Here is a 27025-nt window from a genome sequence, read left to right as displayed (position 1 = left end):
TGCGGTGAACCCTGGCTGCGCAGTGTGGAGGTGGGGGTGATTCTCTTTGCACTGTTGGAACGCATGTACCATTAACCCCTTCCCGACCTTTGACTTTTCATGAAAAGTCGTGCCAATATGACCCATGACGCCTATGTGGCATCATGAATTGATTGCCCCCTGCAGGTCGGGTGACCGGGGTCACTGAAAGGTCACCTGACCCGCACACAGAGGACACCTTAGAGTTAAACCCAGGGGGTGTGGCTTAGCTTCCACGTGCGGGAGGGCCCCCGCCACCGACGGACGGTGGCGATCGGTCGCCGCCATCATCATCTGATCCCCCTCCCTTTATCTCCGCTCCCCCACCTTTTGATCCCCCCCTCACCCCCGGTACCTCCGATGTCCTGCTGTGGCTCCCGGAGTCCCGCCATCCCGGATCATGGGTGCCGCCATCTTGGAAAATGGCGGGCGCATGCACAGTGTGCCTGCCATTTTCCAAGATGGCAGAGCCCATGAATTTGCCGGCTGCCCATTAATTTTTAATTTTGATCACTGTGATAAACTCTCACAGTGATAAAAATGGAAAAAGTAAATACACCCCCCGTTTATCACCCCCATACTTAGGCACACAATAAAATAATTTTTTTTTTTTTTTTTTCCATTAGGGTTAGGGTTGGAATTGGGGTTAGATATAGGGTTAGGCTTAGGGTTAGAATTAGGGCTAGGGTTGAAATTAGGGTTAGAAATAGGGTTGGAAATAGGGTTAGGGTTGGAATTAGGGTTATAATTAGGGTTAGGGTTGGAATTAGGGTTATAATTAGGGTTAGGGTTAGAGGTGGAATTAGGGTTAGGGTTGGAATTAGGGTTAAGATTAGGGTTCGGGATGGGTTGGGGTTGGGATTAGGGTTAGGGGTGTGTTGGGGTTAGGGTTGTGGTTAGGGTTATGATTAGGGTTGGGTTAGGGGTGTGTTGGGATTAGAGTTGGAGTTAGAATTGAGGGGTTTCGACTGTTTAGGCACATCACAGGGTCTCCAAATGCGACATGGCGCCACGATTTATTCCAGCCAATTTTGCGTTCAAAAAGTCAAACAGCGCTCCCAAAAGCCCTGACGTGTGCCCATTCCAAGCCCTGACATGTGCCCAAACAGTGGTTTACCCCCACATATGGGAAAAATTGCACAACATTTTTGGGGGTATAATTTCTCCTGTTACCTTTGGGAAAATAAAAAAATTGGTAGCTAAAAAAATGATTTTTGTGGAAAAAAAATGACTTTTTATTTTCACGGCTCTGCGTTATAAACTTCTGTGAAGCACTTGGGGGTTCAAAGTGCTCACCACACATCAATATAAGTTCCTTGGGTGGTCTAGTTTCCAAAATGGGGTCACTTGTGGGGAGTTTCTCCTCTTTAGGCACATCAGGGGCTCTGCAAACGTACATGGCGCCCGCAGATCATTCCATCAAAGTCGATATTTCAAAACGTCACTACTTCCCTTCTGAGCCCCGACGTGTGCCTGAACAGGGGTTCCCCCCACATATGGGGTACCAGCGTACTCAGGACAAACTGTACAACAACTTTTGAGGTCCAATTTCTCCTGTTACCCTTGTGAAAATAAAAAATTGCAGGCTAAAAAATCATTTTTTGAGGAAAGAAAAATAATTTTTATTTTCACGTCTCTGCGTTATACACTTCTGTGAAGCACCTGGGGGGTTCAAAGTGCTCACTATGTATCTAGATAAGTTCCTTAGGGGGTCTAGTTTCCAAAATGGGGTCATTTGTGGGGGCGCTCCAAAGTTTAGGCACACAGGGGCTCTCCAAACACGACATGGTGTCCGCTAACGATTGGAGCTAATTTTCCATTCAAAAAGTCAAATGGCGCTCCTTCCCTTCTGAGCCCTGCCGTACACCCAAACAGTGGTTTCCCCCCCACATATGGGGTACCAGCGTACTCAGGACAAACTGATCAACAACTTTAGGGGTCCAATTTATCCTGCTACCTTTGTGAAAATGAAAAATAGCAGGCTAAAAAATCATTTTTGAGGAAAAAAAATTATCTTTTATTTTCATGGCTCTGCGTTTATAAACTTCTGTGAAGCACTTGGGGGTTCAAAGTGCTCACTACATATCTAGATAAGCTCCTTGGGGGGCCTAGTTTCCAAAATGGTGTCACTTGTGGGGGGTTTCTACTGTTTAGGCACATCAGGGGCTCTGCAAACGCAGCATGATGCCTGCAGAACATTTCATCAAAGTCTGCATTCCAAAATCGCGCTCCTTCCCTTCTGAGCTCTCCCATGCGCCCAAACAGTGGTTCCTCCCCACATATGGGGCATCGGTGTACTCAGGACAAATTGCACAACAACTTTTGTGGTCCAATTTCTCCTGTTAGCCTTGTGAAAATAAAAAATCGTGGGCTAAAAAAATCATTTTTGAGGAAAAAAAAGGATTTTTTTATTTTCACTGCTCTGCGTTATAAACTTCTGTGAAGCACTTGGGGGTTCAAAGTTCCCACCACACATCTAGATAAGTTCCATGGGGGGTCTAGTTTCCAAAATGGGGTCACTTGTGGGGTAGCTCCAATGTTTAGGTACACAGGGGCTCTCCAAATGCGACATGGTGTCCGCTAACTATTGGAGCTAATTTTCCATTCAAAAAGTCAAATGGTGCTCCTTCCCTTCCGGGCCCTGCCGTGCGCCCAAACAGTGGTTTATGACCACATATGAGGTATTGGTGTACTCAGGAGAAATTGCCCAACAAATTTCAGGATCAATTTTATCCTGTTGCCCATGTGAAAATGAAAAAACTGAGGCTAAAAGAAAATTTTTGTGAAAAAAAGTCCTTTTTTTACGGATCAATTTGTGAAGCACCTGGGGGTCCAAAGTGCGCACTATGCATCTAGATAAGTTCCTTGGAGGGTCTAGTTTCCAAAATGGGGTCACTTGTGGGGAAGCTCCAATGTTTAGGCACACAGGGGCTCTCCAAACGCGACATGGCAACCGCTAAATATTCCAGCATACATTATTTTCCATTCAAAAAGTCAAATGGCGCTCCTTCCCTTCTGAGCCCTGCCGTGCACCCAAAAAGTGGCTTATAACCACATATGAGGTATCGGTGTACTCAGGACAAATTGCACAACAAATTTTAGGATCCATTTTATCTTGTTACCCATGTGAAAATGAAAAAGTTGATGCTAAAAGAAAATTTTTGTTGGAAAAATTAAAATGTCCATTTTTTCCTTCCACGTTGCTTTAGTTCCCGTGAAGCACCTGAAGGGTTAATAATCTTCTTGAATGTAGTTTTGAGAAGCTTGAGGGGTGCAGTTTTTAAAATGGTGTCACTTTTGGGTATTTTCTGCCATATACTTTAGACCCCCCAAAGTGCCTTCAAATGTCAGGTGGTCCCTAAAACAAATGGTTTTGTAAATTTTGTTGTAAAAATGAGAAATCGCTTGCCAACTTTTAACCCTTATAACGTCCTAAGAAAAAAAATTTTGCTTCCAAAATTGTGCTGATGTAAAGTATATATGGGAAATGTTATTTATTAACTATGTTGTGTCACATAACTCTCTGGTTTAACAGAATAAAATTTAAAACGTGAAAATTGCGAAATTTTCAAAATTTTGCGAAATTTCCATTTTTTTCACAAATAAACGCAAAAATTATTGACCTAAATTTACCACTAACATGAAGCCCAATATGTCACGAAAAAACAATCTCAGAATCGCTAGGATGCGTTGAAGCGTTCCAGAGTTATTACCTCATAAAGGGTCAGAATTGCAAAAAATGGGCAGGTCATCAGGGTCAAAATAGGCTGGGTCATGTGTGGTACTAGCAGGTACGCAGGATGCAGTGACAAGACGCGAGACGGTCTTGTGTTTTTGGTAACAACTTTTATAGGTTTATAGGTAACTATCCACAGGGATAGTCTAAGCAACCAAACAAAATAACAGGAATTGTCCTCGCAGAGACTCAATACAAGCAAACACGGAAATATAAGAACACGGCTACGTCTGGCAAAGCCGGTCACTATAGGGCCACGGTATGGCCGACTACGGGTCCTTAACTATATAGTGTCACTTAACCGGCTCGACGTCCCTCAGCGGCGATGAGGGGTGGCGGCTGGCAGGCCACCTGCACAGCCAGCAACTGCAATGGAGGACCCGCGGCGAGCAACGGCCCGGCCCTTGCCGCGGGACAGTGGTGGCCGCCGACGGCACTAAACTAGCCACGGCCACGGGTAGAAGCAGGGTGGCTGCGGGCAGCGGGAGACAGGCTGCAGCCGTGGGCTGGAGTGAGGCGGCAACGGCCACTGGGACCCGCGGGCAGGCCGCAGCCGTGGGCAGGGGCGAGGCGGCAACGGCCGCGAGTGACTGCGGGCAGGCCGCAGCCGCGGGATGGGGTGAGGCGGCAGTGGCCACTGGTGACCGCGGGCAGGCCACAGCCGCGGAATGGAGTGAGGCGGCAGCGGCCGCTGGTTGACATGGAGCAGCAGTTCTCGGACGGTCGTCTCGGCGCCGTCCCACTGATGTCCAGGGTGAGTGTCTCTCCTGCCTCTGTCCTCCTTCCTGGCTCCGGTAAGTCGCTTTGGCTCTCAGTCGCTCCCATGGTCTCCTGCTCCTTCTGTCCCGTTCTGCTGACTAACTGTGACTAGCGTTCCCCGCCCCTTTTATATCGGCTCCTCCCCCAGCCCACCTGTCAATCTCCACGGCCCATCCCTGAACTCTGTCCCCCGGAAATAGTTTCCCCTGGAACCTAGATGACGGTCCCCTTGGTTCCAGCCCGGACACTCGGCGAGGGCCCTTCCTCCCACACTCCCCCATCCTGTATGCTCGCCAGTCCTCGGGCGAGGGCTTTCGTAGGCTTGAGTTAGTTTCTGGAGACAACAGTTCTTGTCGCCATGCGAACTGGTCCTGTTCATAACGCTCGGGGGGTTTGCCAGCTGTTGCCCGCTCAGAGCGTCTAAGTTTGACTGTGGTGGAGCTTTCTGGGGAGGTGGATGGTGGTAGGTTGGTCAATTCTGGCGGGCTAACTGGGTCTGCTGCGATGTCACTACTTGGAGGGCCTGCCGATGTGGCTGGGAAGTCCTCTTAGTCATCCAGGTCCCAGACAGTTGACTGGGGGGTCGGGGACCTGAAGGATTGGCTCGGGTCGCATGGGATCAGTGGACACACAGGGGTGCAACATATTTCGGTGCACAGTACGAGTGAGAGGTGCACCGTCTCTTTCAGATTGTATTTCATACACAAGTCCATCGGGGCTTACTCGGCGCAATACTCGGTAAGATCTAACTTGTTTTGGGGGGTGTTGGTCTCGTACAAGATCTCGATCCCCCATTTGAAAGTCAGTGGGTGGCGGCAGCGCCCCCCCTGGGTGTTCTAGATCCTGGAGCTTTGTATGGACGATTCGTTGGAGGGTTTGTAACTGGTGCCGGTGATTTCGGACCCATGATGATACTCCGGTCCAAGGTTGAGGTTCCTCCGGGTTTAATTCCACTTCTGTGATTCCTTTGCCTTCTCGCCCAAATAGCAGTGAGTAGGGGGTATAACCGGTCGCCCCGGTGCACTTGGTTGTTGTAAACCCACACCAGTTCAGGGACATACTCAGGCCAGCGGGCCTTTCGGTCACTCTCCAGGGTACGCAACATTTGAATTAGTGTCCGATTAAATCGTTTGCAGGCTCCGTTTCCCTGCAGGTGGTATGGTGTAGTCCGGGACTTATTGATCCAAAAGAGACGATATAATTCTTCCATAACTTTTCCTAGGAAGCACGCTCCCTGGTCTGAATGTATTCGTTGCGGGCAGCCGTACACTTGGATGAAGTTTTTTCAAATTGCATAGGCGGCCGACTCTGCAGTTTGGTCTCGGGTGGGGGTGACCATGGCGAATTTGGTGAAATGATCCACCATAACGAGACAATATTAATACCCCTGGTATGCAGGACCTATGGTCAGATACTCTACTGTGAGGAGCTCGAGGGGAGCTGATGTTACAATTGTTTGCACCGGGGCTCTTTGTGCGGGTGGTTTAGCAAGCTCGCATGGGCGGCAGGTTCGGCAAACTTCTTCCACAGCGGCGTGCAAGCGGGGGTGGTAGACTATCTGCTGTAACCATTGCAAAGTCTTTTGAGCACCGAAGTGAGCCCCTTTTTCGTGGGCTTCCCGAGCCAGTTCACCTAGTTGGGCTTCGGGCACGACCACCTGCCAAGTTATATCAGGCATCGCCCGTGACACTGCCTTACGATATAATAGCCCCTTCTTGATGACTAATTTCTCCCATTGGCGCAACATCAGCAACATATCCTTGGACAAAGTTTGTCTCTTTGAGTCAGTGGGCAATTTGCCGGTTGTTACCCATTGACGCAGGAGTCCAGTTTCTCCATCTTCCTGCTGCTGCTGGATCCATCTGTTCCAGCATTCCCCGTAAAGGTCCCAAATGGGATTCCTCCTGTGTGGGAGCTGTAAGCACGGCGGGGGTGAGAGCGAACAGCGTCTCTTCCCCTTCCAATTTCCCTGGGGTTGTGTGCCGGATCCTGGAGACGGCGTCGGCGTGTACATTTTCGGCTCCTCTTTTATAGATGATCTTATAGTTGAACTTGGCCATCCGGGCCACCCATCGCTGCTCCAGAAGCCCCTAGTTTGGCATTTTCCAAATAGGCCAGCAGGTTGTTGTCAGTCTGCACCACTATCTCGGAGCCTGCCAGGTACTCTGCGAACCGTTCCGTCATGGCCCACACTACCGTGAGGAGCTCAAGCTTAAAGGAGCTGTAATTGTCAGGGTTACGTTCGGAGTCATGAAGTGATCGGCTACCATAGGCGATCACTTTCTCTCGGCCGTCTTGAACCTGTGACAGCACAGCCCCTAGTCCATGGAGGCTCCTGTCGGTGTGCAGTATGAACGGTTGTGAGAAGTCCGCATAAGCTAACACGGGGGCACCCAAGAGTGCAGCCTTGAGGTCTTGAAAAGTGTCTTCTTGCGGTTGTTGCTACTGGATTTTCGGCCCATTCGACCCGGCAGGAGCCCCCTTTAGCAGGTCTTAGCTCGGCGTGCAAAATTCTTTACGAAACGATGGTGGTATCCAGCTAAGCCCAGGAAGGCCCGCACGTCTTTTACTGTCTCGGGAGTAGGCCATCCCTGGATTAAAGCAACCTTTTCCCGGGACGGTCTAACGCCTTCGGCTGAGATGGTATGCCCCAGATATTCAATCTCGGTGTGGAACAGGTGGCATTTCTGGGGTTTTACCTTCAACCCGTACTTCTGCAGCCGGCCGAGTACCTGCCCCAACCGCCGCAGGTGGTCCTCAAATGGCGGCATAGATGATGATGTCGTCAGGCTCCATCAGCCGATGAAAGGTCTCCGGGGCGTTGGCCAGCCCAAACGGCATCCGATTGAACTCAAACAGTCCCATGGGAAGAATGAACGCAGTCTTGACCCTGTCTTCCTCTGACATCGGCACTTGCCTGTAGCCGCTGGCCAGATTTAGAGTCGAGAAGTACGTTGCCTTCCCCAGGGCGGATAGGGACTCTTCTATCCGAGGCAGCGGGTATGAGTCCTTGATGGTACACGCGTTCAATTTCCGATAGTCCACACAGAACCACAAGGTGCCATCCTTTTTGCGAACCAATACGATGGGAGCTGCCCTGGGACTCTGGCTTTCTCGGATGACCCCCTTCCGCAGCATCTGGCCCAGTAAAGTTTTCACCTCCAGGTATAGTTGTGGGGGAATCTGCCGATACCGCTCTCTGATGGGAGCAGTTCCTGCCATGGGAATGCCGTACATAATGGCTGTGGTACATCCAAAATCGTCTTCATGTTTGGCAAATACCTCCCGGTACTGAACCAAAAGCGTTTCTATCTGGAGAATTTGGGCTGATGTAAGGCCCGAGAGTTCTGCTCGCATTTTTTCCAGGATGGCTCGGCCCTTTTCTTCTGTCGAGATCCCGGTGGCCTGAAGAGACTGGATAGACACCGCCCAAGGGTCCCCTGCCTGCACTTTTAGTTGAAGCGCAGGGGTCGGCAGCACCTCTTCCAAAGGTCTCACCAGTTTCACCATTTCAGCTCGTGGCTTCAGGATGATGTCTTGGTCTTCTAAGTTGACGCAGCGCACCAGGACGGTCCTGTTATGAATGGGTCACCGAGGAGAAAAAGGCAAAACAAGCTAAGCCACAGAAAGCCAGAGTGGTTGGTAACTAAGGCACAAACACAGGCAGGAAAATAGGCTGAGCAAATGTTGGGGCCCAAACTAACTAGACAGGAAAGGAAAGGGAAGACACTGTCTGCAACCTGCAAAAAACCCTACAAAAATAATGTCCAACACTTCTGATAGCAAAATTAACTCTGAAGTCACTAGACTTCTCACACTATATCAGCACTCTGAAATATTCTGAGACAGAGCAAAAAGAGACCGAACTAATAAGGGACAAAAAGCCAATTGGCAAAATACTGATAAATAAGAGTGGAAATTCAGCTCAGCCCCCAGCCGGGGCTGGCAGACCACACAAAAAACTGAATAGACCAACAAAATCAAGTGTGAACATTAGCAGAAAAACTTAGCTTTAGATGACTGGAACAGAGCTGAAAACCAAGAGCTGACAAGCCAGAAGGAATCACCAGCAACTGAATAGGGCGTCGGCTGTCTTAAATCCAATATTCTGAGACAGAACAAAAAGAGGCCAATCTAATAAGAGACAAAAAAAGGAAATTTGGCAAATAAGAGTGGAATTTCAGCACAGCCCAGCCGGGCTGGCTGACCACACAAAAAACTGAAAAGACCAACAAGAGCAAGTGTAAACATTAGCAAAAAACAAACTTATCTTGGGAAGACTGGAACAGAGCCGAGTCGTAGACCTGAGAAACAGACTGAATCACCAGCACTAGGATAGGGCGTCGGCTGTCTTATATCCAGTCTGACACTCCAGAGATCCAATCATTATCTTCCTCACCAGGTGGCAGATTACTACCACTTAAACCAACCTCACTACCTCCTGTCACCACCAGAGGGAGAACGGAAGGGGAACTCTCAACTGGTGGAGCAGAAAATGAGCTCATAACACACCGCGGTATATAAACATCACTGAGGCAGACAATGGGGTATTTACATCACTGAGGCAGACACTGGGGTATGCACACATATCACTGGGGCAGACACTGGGGTATATACACATCACTGGGGTATATACAGATCACTGGGGCAGACACTGGGGTATATACACATCACTGGGGCAGACACTGGGGTATATACAGATCACTGGGGCAGACACTGGGCTATATACACTTCACTGGGGCAGACACTGGGGTATATACACATCACTGGGTTAGACACTGTGGTGTATATACACATCACTGGGTCAGACACTGGGGTATACACACATATCACTGGGGCAGACATTGGGGTATATACACATCACTGGGGCAGACACTGGGGTATGTACACATCACTGGGGCAGACACTGGGGTATATACAGACATTGGGGTATATACACATCACTGGGGCAGACACTGGGGTATATACACATCACTGGGGAAGACACCGGGGTATATACACAGTACTGTGGTAGACACTGGGGTATATACACATCACTGGGGCAGACACCGGGGTATATACACATCACTGAGGCAGACATTGGGGTGTTTACATCACTGAGGAAGACACTGGGGTATATAAAGATCACTGGGGCAGACAGTGGGGTATATACACATCACTGGGGAAGACACCATGGTATATACACATCACTGAGGCAGACATTGAGGTATTTACATCACTGAGACAGACACTGGGGTATATACACATCACTGGGGCAGACACTGGGGTATACACACATATCACTGGGGCAGACACTGGGGTATACACACATATCACTGGGGCAGACACTGGGGTATATACAGATCCCTGGGGCAGACACTGGGGTATATACAGATCCCTGGGGCAGACACTGGGGTATATACACATCACTGGGGTATATACACATCATTGGTGCAAACACTGGGGTATATACAGACACTGGGGTATATACACATCACTGGGGCAGACACTGGGGTATATACACATCACTGGGGCAGACACTGGGGTATGTACACATCACTGGGGCAGACACTGTGGTATATACACATCACTGGGTCAGACACTGGGGTATGCACACATATCACTGGGGCAGACACTGGGGTATACACACATATCACTGGGGCAGACACTGGAGTATATACACATCACTGGGGCAGACACTGGGGTATATACACATCACTGGGGCAGACACCGGGGTATATACACATCGCTGGGGCAAACAGTGGGGTATATACACATCACTGGGGCAGACACCGGGGTATATACACATCACTGGGGCAGACACCGGGGTATATACACATCACTGAGGCAGACACCGGGGTATATACACATCACTGAGGCAGACACCAGGGTATATACACATCACTGAGGCAGACACCGGGGTATATACACATCACTGAGGCAGACATTGGGGTGTTTACATCACTGAGGCAGACACTGGGGTATATACAGATCACTGGGGCAGAAAGTGGGGTATATACACATCACTGAGGCAGACATTGGGGTATTTACATCACTGAGGCAGACACTGGGGTATATACACATCACTGGGGCAGACACTGGGGTATATGCACATCACTGGGGCAGACACTGAGGTATATACAGATCCCTGGGGCAGACACTGGGGTATATACACATCGCTGGGGTATATACAGATCGCTGGGGCAGACACTGGGGTATATACAGACACTGGGGTATATACACATCACTGGGGCAGACACTGGGGTATATACATCACTGGGGCAGACACTGGGGTATGTATACATCACTGGGGCAGACACTGGGGTGTATACACATCACTGGGGTATATACCGACACTGGGGTATATACCGACACTGGGGTATATACCGACACTGGGGCAGACACTGAGGTATATACAGACACTGGGGCAGACACTGAGGTATATACACATCACTGGGGCAGACACTGGGGTATATACACATCACTGGGGCAGACACTGGCGTATATACACATCACTGGGGCAGACACTGGCGTATATACACATCACTGTGGCAGACACTGGGGTATATACACATCACTGTGGCAGACACTGGGGTATATACACATCACTGGGGCAGACACCGGGGTTTATACAGACACAGGGGTATATACAGACACTGGGGCAGACACTGAGCTATATACAGACACTGGGGCAGACACTGAGGTATATACACATCACTGGGGCAGACACTGGGGTATATACATCACTGGGGTATATACACATCAATGGGGTAGACACTGGGGTATATACAGACACTGTGGTATATACACATTACTGGGGCAGACACTGGGGTATATACATCACTGGGGCAGACACTGGGGTATATACACATCAATGGGGCAGACACTGGGGTATATACAGACACTGTGGTATATACACATCACTGGGGCAGACACTGGGGTATATACATCACTGGGGCAGACACTGGGGTATATACATCACTGGGGCAGACACTGGGGTATATACACATCACTAGGGCAGACACTGGGGTATATACAGACACTGGGGTATATACAGACACTGGGGCAGACACTGAGGTATATACAGACACTGGGGCAGACACTGAGGTATATACACATCACTGGGGCAGACACTGAGGTATATACACATCACTGGGGCAGACACTGGGGTATATACACATCATTGGGGCAGACACTGGGGTATATACACATCATTGGGGCAGACACTGGGGTATATACACATCATTGGGGCAGACACTGGGGTATATACATATCACTGGGGCAGACACCGGGGTATATACACATCACTGAGGCAGACACCGGGGTATATACACATCACTGAGGCAGACATTGGGGTGTTTACATCACTGAGGCAGACACTGGGGTATATACAGATCACTGGGGCAGAAAGTGGGGTATATACACATCACTGAGGCAGACATTGGGGTATTTACATCACTGAGGCAGACACTGGGGTATATACACATCACTGGGGCAGACACTGGGGTATATGCACATCACTGGGGCAGACACTGTGGTATATGCACATCACTGGGGCAGACACTGGGGTATATACAGATCCCTGGGGCAGACACTGGGGTATATACACATCGCTGGGGTATATACAGATCGCTGGGGCAGACACTGGGGTATATACACATCACTGGTGCAGACACTGGGGTATATACAGACACTGGGGTATATACACATCACTGGGGCAGACACTGGGGTATATACATCACTGGGGTATATACATCACTGGGGCAGACACTGGGGTATGTATACATCACTGGGGCAGACACTGGGGTATATACACATCACTGGGGCAGACACTGGGGTATATACAGACACTGGGGTATATACAGACACTGGGGCAGACACTGAGGTATATACAGACACTGGGGCAGACACTGAGGTATATACACATCACTGGGGCAGACACTGGGGTATATACATCACTGGGGCAGACACTGGCGTATATACACATCACTGGGGCAGACACTGGGGTATATACACATCACTGGGGCAGACACCGGGGTATATACACATCACTGTGGCAGACACTGGGGTATATACACATCACTGGGGCAGACACCGGGGTTTATACAGACACAGGGGTATATACAGGCACTGGGGCAGACACTGAGCTATATACAGACACTGGGGCAGACACTGAGGTATATACACATCACTGGGGCAGACACTGGGGTATATACATCACTGGGGTATATACACATCAATGGGGTAGACACTGGGGTATATACAGACACTGTGGTATATACACATTACTGGGGCAGACACTGGGGTATATACATCACTGGGGCAGACACTGGGGTATATACACATCAATGGGGCAGACACTGGGGTATATACAGACACTGTGGTATATACACATCACTGGGGTATATACATCACTGGGGCAGACACTGGGGTATATACATCACTGGGGCAGACACTGGGGTATATACACATCACTAGGGCAGACACTGGGGTATATACAGACACTGGGGTATATACAGACACTGGGGCAGACACTGAGGTATATACAGACACTGGGGCAGACACTGAGGTATATACACATCACTGGGGCAGACACTGGGGTATATACACATCATTGGGGCAGACACTGGGGTATATACACATCATTGGGGCAGACACCGGGGTATATACACATCACTGGGGCAGACACCGGGGTATATACACATCACTGAGGCAGACACCGGGGTATATACACATCACTGAGGCAGACATTGGGGTGTTTACATCACTGAGGCAGACACTGGGGTATATACAGATCACTGGGGCAGAAAGTGGGGTATATACACATCACTGGGGCAGACATCGCAGTATATACACATCACTGAGGCAGACATTGGGGTATATACACATCACTGGGGCAGACACTGGGGTATATACACATCACTGAGGCAGACACTGGGGTATATACACAACACTGGGGCAGACACTGAGGTATATACACATCACTGGGGCAGACACTGGGGTATATACACATCATTGGGGCAGACACTGGGGTATATACACATCATTGGGGCAGACACTGGGGTATATACACATCACTGGGGCAGACACCGGGGTATATACACATCACTGAGGCAGACATTGGGGTGTTTACATCACTGAGGCAGACACTGGGGTATATACAGATCACTGGGGCAGAAAGTGGGGTATATACACATCACTGGGGCAGACATCGCAGTATATACACATCACTGAGGCAGACATTGGGGTATATACACATCACTGGGGCAGACACTGGGGTATATACACATCACTGAGGCAGACACTGGGGTATATACACAACACTGGGGCAGACACTGAGGTATATACACATCACTGGGGCAGACACTGGGGTATATACACATCATTGGGGCAGACACTGGGGTATATACACATCATTGGGGCAGACACTGGGGTATATACACATCACTGGGGCAGACACTGGGGTATATACACATCACTGGGGCAGACACTGGGGTATATACACATCACTGGGGCAGACACCGGGGTATATACACATCACTGGGGCAGACACCGGGGTATATACACATCACTGGGGCAGACACCGGGGTATATACACATCACTGAGGCAGACACCGGGGTATATACACATCACTGAGGCAGACATTGGGGTGTTTACATCACTGAGGCAGACACTGGGGTATATACAGATCACTGGGGCAGAAAGTGGGGTATATACACATCACTGGGGCAGACATCGCAGTATATACACATCACTGAGGCAGACATTGGGGTATATACACATCACTGGGGCAGACACTGGGGTATATACACATCACTGAGGCAGACACTGGGGTATATACACATCACTGGGGCAGACACTGTGGTATATGCACATCACTGGGGCAGACACTGGGGTATACACACATATCACTGGGCAGACACTGGGGTATATACAGATCCCTGGGGCAGACACTGGGGTATATACACATCACTGGGGTATATACAGATCACTGGGGCAGACACTGGGGTATATACACATCACTGGTGCAGACACTGGGGTATATACAGACATTGGGGTATATACACATCACTGGGGCAGACACTGGGGTATACACATCACTGGGGCAGACACTGGGATATATACACATCACTGGGGCAGACACTGGGGTATACACACATCACTGGGGCAGACACTCGGGTATATACACATCACTGGGGCAGACACTGGAGTATATACAGACACTGGGGTACATACAGACACTGGGGCAGACACTGAGGTATATACAGACACTGGGGCAGACACTGAGGTATATACACATCACTGGGGCAGACACTGGGGTATATACATCACTGGGGCAGACACCGGGGTATATACACATCACTGTGGCAGACACTGGCGTATATACACATCACTGGGGCAGACACCGGGGTTTATACAGACACAGGGGTATATACAGACACTGGGGCAGACACTGAGGTATATACAGACACTGGGGCAGACACTGAGGTATATACACATCACTGGGGCAGACACTGGGGTATATACATCACTGGGGTATATACACATCAATGGGGCAGACACTGGGGTATATACAGACACTGTGGTATATATACATCACTGGGGCAGACACTGGGGTATATACATCACTGGGGTATATACACATCAATGGGGCAGACACTGGGGTATATACAGACACTGTGGTATATACACATCACTGGGGCAGACACTGTGGTATATACACATCACTGGGGCAGACACTGGGGTATATACATCACTGGGGCAGACACTGGGGTATATACACATCACTGGGGCAGACACTGGGGTATATACACATCACTGGGGCAGACACTGGGGTATATACAGACACTGGGGTATATACCGACACTGGGGCAGACACTGAGGTATATACAGACACTGGGGCAGACACTGAGGTATATACATATCACTGGGGCAGACATTGGGGTATATACAGACACTGGGGTATATACACATCAATGGGGCCGGGACTGTGCATACAATAACAGATGCTCCATGCCTGGACTCACCCAGATCCTGATGAGGGGAAGATGAAAGGTGGGAACGCAGAGCAGATTCCATAGACAATACAGGCACAGAGCAGACTCCATAGAGACAACGGGACAGAGCACAAACTCCGCCCACAGAAAAACTTCCTTGTCAGAGTCAGACATGTGTCACAGCAGGGGCTACAGGGAGAGTCGGAACCACGTTATCTGACATGGGGGCCGCTCTGCCGCCCCCTGTCTTCAGGAAGCACTGCCGCCTGAGGCAAATAGCTCAACTTGGCTCATGATAGGTGCGGCCCTGCAGGCTCCCCCTGGCTTGGGTGGCGCCCCGGGCGATGGCACCCCTCGTCCCCCCCTAAAAATGGCCCTGTTTCTTTCTCATTCTCTGTTCTGTCTTTCCCTCATTTTCTTTCTCTCTCTCTGTTCTTTCTTTCTCTCTCTAATCTTTCCTTTTTCTTTCTCTCTCTCTCTCTGTTCTTTCTTTCCCCTCTTTCTTTCTTTTTCTTTCCCCTCTTTCTTTCTCTCTGTTCTTCCTTTCTTTCTTTCTTTTCTTTATTTACATCACTGAGACAGACACTGGGGTATATACACATCACTGGGGCAGACACTGGGGTATATACACATCACTGGGGCAGACACTGGGGTATACACACATATCACTGGGGCAGACACTGGGGTATATACAGATCCCTGGGGCAGACACTGGGGTATATACAGATCCCTGGGGAAGACACTGGGGTATATACACATCATTGGTGCAAACACTGGGGTATATACAGACACTGGGGTATATACACATCACTGGGGTATATACACATCATTGGTGCAAACACTGGGGTATATACAGACACTGGGGTATATACACATCACTGGGGCAGACACTGGGGTATATACATCACTGGGGCAGACACTGGGGTATATACACATCACTGGGGCAGACACTGTGGTATGTACACATCACTGGGGCAGACACTGTGGTATATACACATCACTGGGTCAGACACTGGGGTATGCACACATATCACTGGGTCAGACACTGGGGTATGCACACATATCACTGGGGCAGACACTGGGGTATACACACACATCACTGGGGCAGACACTGGAGTATATACACATCACTGGGGCAGACACCGGGGTATATACACATCGCTGGGGCAAACAGTGGGGTATATACACATCACTGGGGCAGACACCGGGGTATATACATATCACTGGGGCAGACACCGGGGTATATACACATCACTGAGGCAGACACCGGGGTATATACACATCACTGAGGCAAACACCAGGGTATATACACATCACTGAGGCAGACACCGGGGTATATACACATCACTGAGGCAGACATTGGGGTGTTTACATCACTGAGGCAGACACTGGGGTATATACAGATCACTGGGGCAGAAAGTGGGGTATATACACATCACTGGGGCAGACATTGCAGTATATACACATCACTGAGGCAGACATTGGGGTATTTACATCACTGAGGCAGACACTGGGGTATATACACATCACTAGGGCAGACACTGTGGTATATGCACATCACTGGGGCAGACACTGTGGTATATGCACATCACTGGGGCAGACACTGGGGTATATACAGATCCCTGGGGCAGACACTGGGGTATATACACATCGCTGGGGTATATACAGATCGCTGGGGCAGACACTGGGGTATATACACATCACTGGTGCAGACACTGGGGTATATACAGACACTGGGGTATGTACACATCACTGGGGCAGACACTGGGGTATGTACACATCACTGGGGCAGACACTGGGGTATGTACACATCACTGGGGCAGACACTGGGGTATGTACACATCACTGGGGCAGACACTGGGGTATATACAGACACTGGGGTATATACAGACACTGGGGCAGACACTGAGGTATATACAGACACTGGGGCAGACACTGAGGTATATACACATCACTGGGGCAGACACTGGGGTATATACATCACTGGGGCAGACACTGGCGTATATACACATCACTGGGGTATATACACATCACTGTGGCAGACACTGGGGTATATACACATCACTGTGGCAGACACTGGGGTATATACACATCACTGGGGCAGACACTGGGGTATATACACATCACTGGGGCAGACACCGGGGTTTATACAGACACAGGGGTATATACAGACACTGGGGCAGACACTGAGCTATATACAGACACTGGGGCAGACACTGAGGTATATACACATCACTGGGGCAGACACTGGGGTATATACATCACTGGGGTATATACACATCAATGGGGTAGACACTGGGGTATATACAGACACTGTGGTATATACACATTACTGGGGCAGACACTGGGGTATATACATCACTGGGGCAGACACTGGGGTATATACACATCAATGGGGCAGACACTGGGGTATATACAGACACTGTGGTATATACACATCACTGGGGCAGACACTGGGGTATATACATCACTGGGGCAGACACTGGGGTATATACACATCACTGGGGCAGACACTGGGGCATATACAGACACTGGGGCAGACACTGGGGTATATACAGACACTGGGGCAGACACTGAGGTATATACACATTACTGGGACAGACACTGTGGTATATACACATTACTGGGGCAGACACTGGGGTATATACATCACTGGGGCAGACACTGGGGTATATACACATCAATGGGGCAGACACTGGGGTATATACAGACACTGTGGTATATACACATCATTGGGGCAGACACTGGGGTATATACATCACTGGGGCAGACACTGGGGTATATACATCACTGGTGCAGACACTGGGGTATATACACATCACTGGGGCAGACACTGGGGTATATACAGACACTGGGGTATATACAGACACTGGGGCAGACACTGAGGTATATACAGACACTGGGACAGACACTGAGGTATATACACATCACTGGGGCAGACACTGGGGTATATACATCACTGGGGCAGACACTGGGGTATATACATCACTGGGGCAGACACTGGGGTATATACGCATCACTGGGGCAGACACTGGGGTATATACACATCACTGGGGCAGACACCAGGGTATATACACTTCGCTGGGGAAAACAGTGGGGTATATACACATCACTGGGGCAGACACCGGGGTATATACACATCACTGGTGCAGACACTGGGGTATATACACATCACTGGTGCAGACACTGGGGTATATACACATCACTGGGGCAGACACTGGGGTATATACAGACACTGGGGTATATACAGACACTGGGGTATATACAGACACTGGGGCAGACACTGAGGTATATACACATCACTGGGGCAGACACTGAGGTATATACACATCACTGGGGCAGACACTGAGGTATATACACATCACTGGGGCAGACACTGGGGTATATACATCACTGGGGCAGACACTGGGGTATATACGCATCACTGGGGCAGACACTGGGGTATATACACATCACTGGGGCAGACACCAGGGTATATACACTTCGCTGGGGAAAACAGTGGGGTATATACACATCACTGGGGCAGACACCGGGGTATATACACATCACTGAGGCAGACATTGGGGTATATACACATCACTGGGGCAGACACTGGGGTATATACACATCACTGGGGCAGACACTGTGGTATATGCACATCACTGGGGCAGACACTGGGGTATACACACATATCACTGGGCAGACACTGGGGTATATACAGATCCCTGGGCAGACACTGGGGTATATACACATCACTGGGGTATATACAGATCACTGGGGCAGACACTGGGGTATATACACATCACTGGTGCAGACACTGGGGTATATACAGACATTGGGGTATATACACATCACTGGGGCAGACACTGGGGTATATACACATCACTGGGGCAGACACTGGGGTATATACACATCACTGGGGCAGACACTGGGGTATACACACATCACTGGGGCAGACACTGGGGTATATACACATCACTGGGGCAGACACTGGGGTATATACAGACACTGGGGTACATACAGACACTGGGGCAGACACTGAGGTATATACAGACACTGGGGCAGACACTGAGGTATATACACATCACTGTGGCAGACACCGGGGTATATACACATCACTGTGGCAGACACCGGGGTATATACACATCACTGTGGCAGACACCGGGGTATATACACATCACTGTGGCAGACACTGGCGTATATACACATCACTGGGGCAGACACCGGGGTTTATACAGACACAGGGGTATATACAGACACTGGGGCAGACACTGAGGTATATACAGACACTGGGGCAGACACTGAGGTATATACACATCACTGGGGCAGACACTGGGGTATATACATCACTGGGGTATATACACATCAATGGGGCAGACACTGGGGTATATACAGACACTGTGGTATATACACATCACTGGGGCAGACACTGGGGTATATACATCACTGGGGCAGACACTGGGGTATATACACATCAATGGGGCAGACACTGGGGTATATACAGACACTGGGGTATATACACATCACTGGGGCAGACACTGGGGTATATACATCACTGGGGCAGACACTGGGGTATATACATCACTGGGGCAGACACTGGGGTATATACATCACTGGGGCAGACACTGGGGTATATACACATCACTGGGGCAGACACTGGGGTATATACAGACACTGGGGTATATACCGACACTGGGGCAGACACTGAGGTATATACAGACACTGGGGCAGACACTGTGGTATATACATATCACTGGGGCAGACATTGGGGTATATACAGACACTGGGGTATATACACATTAATGGGGCCAGGACTGTGCATACAATAACAGATGCTCCATGCCTGGACTCACCCAGATCCTGATGAGGGGAAGATGAAAGGTGGGAACGCAGAGCAGATTCCATAGACAATACAGGCACAGAGCAGACTCCATAGAGACAACGGGACAGAGCACAAACTCCGCCCACAGAAAAACTTCCTTGTCAGAGTCAGACATGTGTCACAGCAGGGGCTACAGGGAAAGTCGGAACCACGTTATCTGACATGGGGGCCGCTCTGCCGCCCCCTGTCTTCAGGAAGCACTGCCGCCTGAGGCAAATAGCTCAACTTGGCTCATGATAGGTGCGGCCCTGCAGGCTCCCCCTGGCTTGGGTGGCGCCCCGGGCGATGGCACCCCCCCGTCCCCCCCTAAAAATGGCCCTGTTTCTTTCTCATTCTCTGTTCTGTCTTTCCCTCATTTTCTTTCTCTCTCTGTTCTTTCTTTCTCTCTCTAATCTTTCCTTTTTCTTTCTCTCTCTCTGTTCTTTCTTTCCCCTCTTTCTTTCTTTTTCTTTCCCCTCTTTCTTTCTCTCTGTTCTTTCTTTCTTTCTTTTCTTTACTTCTTTCTTTCTCTCTCTATTCTTTCTTTCTCTCTCACTCTCCTTTCTTTCTCTCTCTGTTTTCTTTTTTTTCTCTCTCTCTGTTTTCTCTCTTCCTTAGTGCCAGTCAGTGTGCCCATAATGCCAGCCACTGTGCCCTCAGTACCAGTCAGTGTGATCAGCACTGCTAAATGAGTGCAGTTGGGCGTGGACATGGGTGTGACTAGTTGTGAAATGGATGTGGCCGGGGCATGGCCTAAAATTTGCAGCGCGCCGCTGTCTTTCTCCCTCTTTCCCTTCTTCAAAAGTTGGGAGGTATGATAGGGGCGGCTGTGACCAGGGGGTCTGGTTGCCCAATGGATAGCAGTTCTGCCAGGAATTCTGTCACTGTGCGTACAAAAGGGGACAGAGCTTTGGGAGGAGTACTGTACCTAAAAGCAATAAATAGGACTGAGCTGAAATACTGGGCACAGCTGTGACTTCAAGTTATATAGTCGTGTTAATCTCTCACTTCTTGTAACCTACAAGTGTACAAAGATATTATATAGTGACCATGTGACTAGTGGGCCTGTGTAACTTCAATTGCCAAGGCTGAATTTTAGTCCCAGTCCGGCCCTGACTATGACGGCCATCAACTTTCTGAAACCGTCTGTATTCACCAGGCAGAAAGGCAGCATTTCTGTAGACAACAGATTGGAGATGGTGGAGTTCAAGCTTTTAGACAAGGCACTAACGCTGCAGGTACGTTGTCAGCACCGGAGATGAATATAGGACGTCATTATTTTATATAATGGAATATAGCAATTGAGAAGGGTCTGTCTGAGTAGTGACAACCCCTTTAACATCCTTTCTATGGCTACTGCTCAAATGTAGTACATATAGATAGGTGAGCAGGATCTGCTCTCTTTTTTATGTGTGCAATATATGGGAATATGGGAATTATCATAGGAGCTAGACTCTGTCAACCCTGGATCTCAGCTTAGAGAATATTTACATTTAAATATGAAGATCGTAGAGGCTTATTGTCAAAAAAGGGGCTCTCTGTTTAACGACCTGTCACTTGCAAAATAAAAAAAACAACTTCTAAAAACCATCCAGCACCCTAATTCTGACTTTTTTTTTTTTCATTTTGTTGTGTGTTGTTCTACTGTAGAGAAATATCTGTTTTTGTTTTTGAAGGGAAATATGTGAAATCTCTGCTTGTAGTGCATCTGATCATTGTTTTTTTTCTGAGTCTTATCCAGGGAGGACTGCTTTCACACCTCCCTCCCAGGCGCCACCAATCACATGTCGGCAGCTACTGAAACTATTAGGGTGTGTGCACTCCCTGCGGATTCTGCTGCGGATCCGCAGCAGTTTTTGCTGCGGTGTACAGTACCTTTTATATTCTATGGAAATTAAAAACCGCAGTATGTGACTTCTTTGTGCGGAATCCGCAGCGGTTTTACACCTACTCCATTGTAGAGGTGTGAAACCGCAGGCGCAAACTGCAGGCCAATCTGCAGATAAACCGCAGGTCTTTTGACCTGCGGATTTACCTGCAGATTTTGCAAAATCCGCAGCGTGCGTGTGCACACACCCTTAGACTGCTAGATCAGCTGCCAAGCTGTGATTAGCAGCATCTGGGATGGAGGGCTGAAAGTGCAAGCATCCAGAGAAAACTCTGGAGAAATGCCGAGCTGAATGACATGCAGAGATTTCACATATTGTGCTCCTATCCTCTTTGTATAGGACTGATGAAATAATAACTAATGTTTAAACTCATCATATGAAAAAATACAATGTAACTACACAAGGAATGTGGTATATTGGAGACTCCTTCTGTCAGTAGTCTGGCTACATTACATGTATCTAATGTTGACACTAATCTGACCTGATACACCTTCAGGTAACATGGGTAATCATTTATCAACCCTTCAGGTTAAATGTCATAGACATTCCCTCTGGAGAGTGAGACTAGGTATATTGCTTCAGGGATTTCTTCCCTTGGCAGTAGGGCTGGCTCAGGCTATGGGATAAACTGTGTGGGAGGGGGCAGAGTGTTGGACAATTCTTGCTGTGCTTGCATCCTGACTTACTTCATCAATACTGCATGCAGCTGTAGGGTGCTGCCTGTGTTCTCTGCTGCAAACCCAGGACTGCCAGTTCTGTCTATTCTCTCCAGCTAGCCCCCTCCAAAAAATACATATCCTCCTCCACCAATCATCATCATCACCACCATCATCATCATCATCATTTCAACCCCTCTAAATGGATACAAAGCGAATATATTTCTTCCTTGGTTATACCAGGCTCTGTATGTTTTAAAGAAATCAGGGGAAGTTGTAACTTTAACATATGACTCTGTCTTCTAAGGTAAGTGGCTTCTGATTGATCATCTCAGTTAAGTTGTAGGTAGCAGAAGGGACAGCAATGCTGCAGACTGATGTATGTACAGAACTGCACACTTTCCATTGCAATGCAGCTTTGGAGTTTGGCAGAATGCAGGTGCATAGGTATCTCTGGGCTTTGCTGCATACAGTGGGAGTGAGATCCAATAGGTTTTCAGATCTGACATTATGCAGAGGAACAAATCTATTCAATGTCCAATGTGTGTGCTTTTAATACCAGCATGTAAAATCTGGTGTAGGGAACATATTCATTCCTTATGTCTATGTCAGTGTGTAGGTAGTACATCAGTGCTGACTGCCATACTAAAAGCTCCAAATAAAATATTTTATTATGCATCATTTAGCACAGCAGGGAATGGATTACAGATTGTCAAGTTGGAATAAACACCAAATACAGCACAGCTGAGATAAGGTGACTATGGATGTAATCACAATCAATAACAATCCAACTGACTGATGATAATTGCAATATCTATACAATGCATTCCGATTGCTCGGAGCAGGTTTTGAATGTATTCATGTTTGTCTTTTAGTGCTAATAAATAGTACAACAATATCATAGAGAAAAAATCCATATGCGGTAATGTAAAAAAAAAAGCAAAATTTGCGGCAGCCAAATGGAGAACTTCCTTTCATAATTAAAATCTCTGTCCTTTTTAAAGATCGACATTCCATAATAATAAACCATACATAGCGAAACAAAACTGTCCCGATGATGGCCATCCTGAGAATTTCAGTGAGATCACTTTTTATTACATTCAATTAAGTAAAACGATATTATGTTCAGTTCCTGAATGCCAAGAGAGTCGTCATTTATAAGAACCTCGCTCAGACTTTGGCTATTTATATCACTTTGCAAATAACAAACACAAAATTATTTTGAAACATTGCATTTGCTTTACTATATTTTGTTCATGAATGGTATTATTATTGATATTTTGTTTTCCTTATAGTGACCCCACTTCCCTCCCCCCTTCCATTTTATGAATAATCCTCAATATTTACTAAAAAGTATTATTTCAGGAAAAAGTTCAAGATAGATCCATAGATTTATATCTTTGGAAACATTTACTATAAAACCTTTTACCCTCTAAAGTTTTAAATCTGGAAAATAACCAAAAAAGTTATTGTTCAGGAGAATCTGCTGACCCCCGGGACATATATGACCTATTAATATGGGCATACAGGTAATAGAAATGTTACACTAGTCCTACCTGTATGCCTCATATTAATGGTCTTGTTGTGGAGAAATGTTATATTCTGTATGTATGCTAATGATTTCTTGCAGGCTCCGGGGCGTGCAGTGCCTGGAAGAAATCCCTGCCTCCTGTCTTCATTTTAATACTACCTCCCTCCCAAGCATCTCAGATACAGCCCTAGAATCCTGCTCCCTGCACTCACTCAGAAAGCCATGTCTCATGCTCTCTTCTATGGGCGCTGTAGTCAGGGATCTTATACGCAGGCACCGGCGATTCACTGTGACCTTCAATGTGCATGCCGAAAAGGTGCTCTCCCCACTTCCTCCTTACAGAGTCATGTACAAATGGTTCTTAGTGATGACTATGCAGGTAGGAAGTGGGGAGAGCACCTTATTATCATGCACACCGGCTGTCACTGGAGCGGAAGTTGCCTGCAGAAGATTCATAAATGCAGCGGCCATTATATTATTTTGAGAGCCATGTGGGGGCCATTATACTGTTTGGAATGCTAGTGAGGGACATTATACTATGTGCAGGTCACTATACAGTATGGAGAATTGTGTGGGTACATCATACTGTGTGAAAAGTTGTGTGGGTGGACATTTTACTGCTTGGAGGGCTAAGTGGCGGGCATTATATTGTTTGGTGGGCTAATGGGTGCCATTATACTGTATATACATTTTAAAGTGTGTAGGGTTGAGTGTGGTGTATCATACAATGTAGAGGGTTGCGTGGGGTGCATCATGCTCTGTGGAGGGGTGTGAGGGCTATTATACTGTATGGAGGGCCATTATGCTGTACGGAGGGTCACCATACTATATGGAGGGCCATCAAACTGTATGGAGGGCTGTGGGGGGCCTATATATTGTGTGCAGGGCTGTGGTGGGCCTCTTACTTTATGGAAGGACTATATGGGGGCCATTATACTGTGTGTGGGGAATTGTGGGGGTCATCATACTGTGGTGGGCTCACTGTAAGGGTATCATACTTTGAGCAGGGTTACTGTAAAGTTATCATACTGTGCGTGTGGAAGATACTATGGAGGAATTCACTGTGGGGGTATCATACTGTGTTTGGGGGGAACTTTTGTTGGCATCATACTCCACTAGGAATTTTGGGGATCCATACTGGCAAAATTTTTGAGCCCCCTTGAGACTCCGCCCAGGCTCCACCCTGGCTTCGCCTCCACCCTTCAAACCTTCCACAATCCCACCACTCACTCTTGGAAAAACTCAAATTCTCCACCATGTCCTCTCCAATGATATACTAACAGTTCCCTTCAAACACCAGATCACATACATAGCCAGCAGCTTTTTTTCTGGCCAAAAGAATTTTTAATCTGCAAAACTACAAGGTAGACTCTTTTGGCCGGCCCTACTCTACTGTAACGTATTAAATATTTAATAAAATATTCAATACTCTCTTTAGGTATATTTTCATGTATTTTTCTTTAAACGGAATGAGTCACATACATTTTTTTAAATGACCATTAATGCCACAATGGAACAAATACTGTCACACCATGACTAGACCATATATTACCACCACATAGTGACCAAATACTACCACATACAAGGGTACAAGGGAGTAATACAGCCACACCAAGACCAGGCCACATATTACCACCACATAGTGACCAAATACTACCACATACAAGGGAGTAATACAGCCACACCATGACCAGATCACATATTACCACCACATAGTGACCAAATACTACAATACTGATCATTAATAATAAAAAACCACAATACCAAGAGCCATTATATACAGGAGCTCTGTATTTAGTGTCAGTGTACAGGAAATACAGTGATCATCAGTGACATTATGCACAGGAGCTTTGTATATAGTGTCAGTGTTCAGGTAATACAGTGGTCATCAGTGACATTATACACAGAACATCTGTATATAGTGTCAGTGTACAGATAATACAGTGATCACCAGTGACATTATACACAGGAGATCTGTATATAGTGCTAGTGTACAGGTAATACAGTGATCACCAGTGACATTAGAATCATAGAATCATAGAATCAGGAGTTCTGTATATAGTGTCAGGGTGCAGAATACAGTGATCACTGGTGACGTTATACACAGGAGATCTGTATATAGTGTCAGTGTACAGGTAATACAGTGATCACCAGTGACATTATACACAGAAGCTCAGTATATAGTATACAGTGTATAGTGTCAGTGTAACACACTGACTCACTAGTGACGTCTCTAGCTGAAGTCCTTCCAGACTGCCATCACTTAATCCAGCCAGGACTTGTCTCTACTCAAAAATAATAGTTATCTAGAGCACGGCTTCCAGAGCATATTCCCCACTTTTTCCCTTTCTTCTACATTACACATTTGAATGCAGACTAGCACCCACCATTAATATATAATTTGTTATTATGCAGCCTACTATTCCAAATATAAATTATAATCCACCACTGTGCACCTACTAACTATACATAGCCACTTTCTCAACCTAATGTATAAATTAGCACCTGTACTCTTACCCTCAATTCATTACCAGTCACTGCATCCTCAACGTACTCCACTATGTACCTCCCGCTATAACCCTAACCCTGATTCATTATATTTACATGCCCCTTTCACCC

General features: G+C 47.7%; 1 protein-coding gene across 2 annotated transcripts in view; it reads left to right on the top strand.

Moving 5' to 3' along the window:
* The first annotated feature begins 22830 nt into the window (after nt 1–22830).
* The window catches only part of AIFM3 (AIF family member 3), a 161994-nt gene continuing 157799 nt past the window's right edge, over nt 22831–27025 (top strand). For both annotated transcript variants that reach the window (XM_073557963.1, XM_073557952.1), the window contains exon 1: nt 22831–23182. The gene's annotated coding sequence lies outside the window, so the exon portion shown is untranslated. The remainder of the gene's footprint in view (nt 23183–27025) is intronic.

The sequence above is a fragment of the Dendrobates tinctorius genome, unplaced genomic scaffold, assembly GCF_039654945.1.
Source record: "Dendrobates tinctorius isolate UK_male_01 unplaced genomic scaffold, ASM3965494v1 ptg000003l, whole genome shotgun sequence".
Taxonomy (NCBI): domain Eukaryota; kingdom Metazoa; phylum Chordata; class Amphibia; order Anura; family Dendrobatidae; genus Dendrobates; species Dendrobates tinctorius.
Note: the sequence above shows the minus strand (reverse complement) of the source record. Positions and strands in the feature narration are given on the sequence as shown.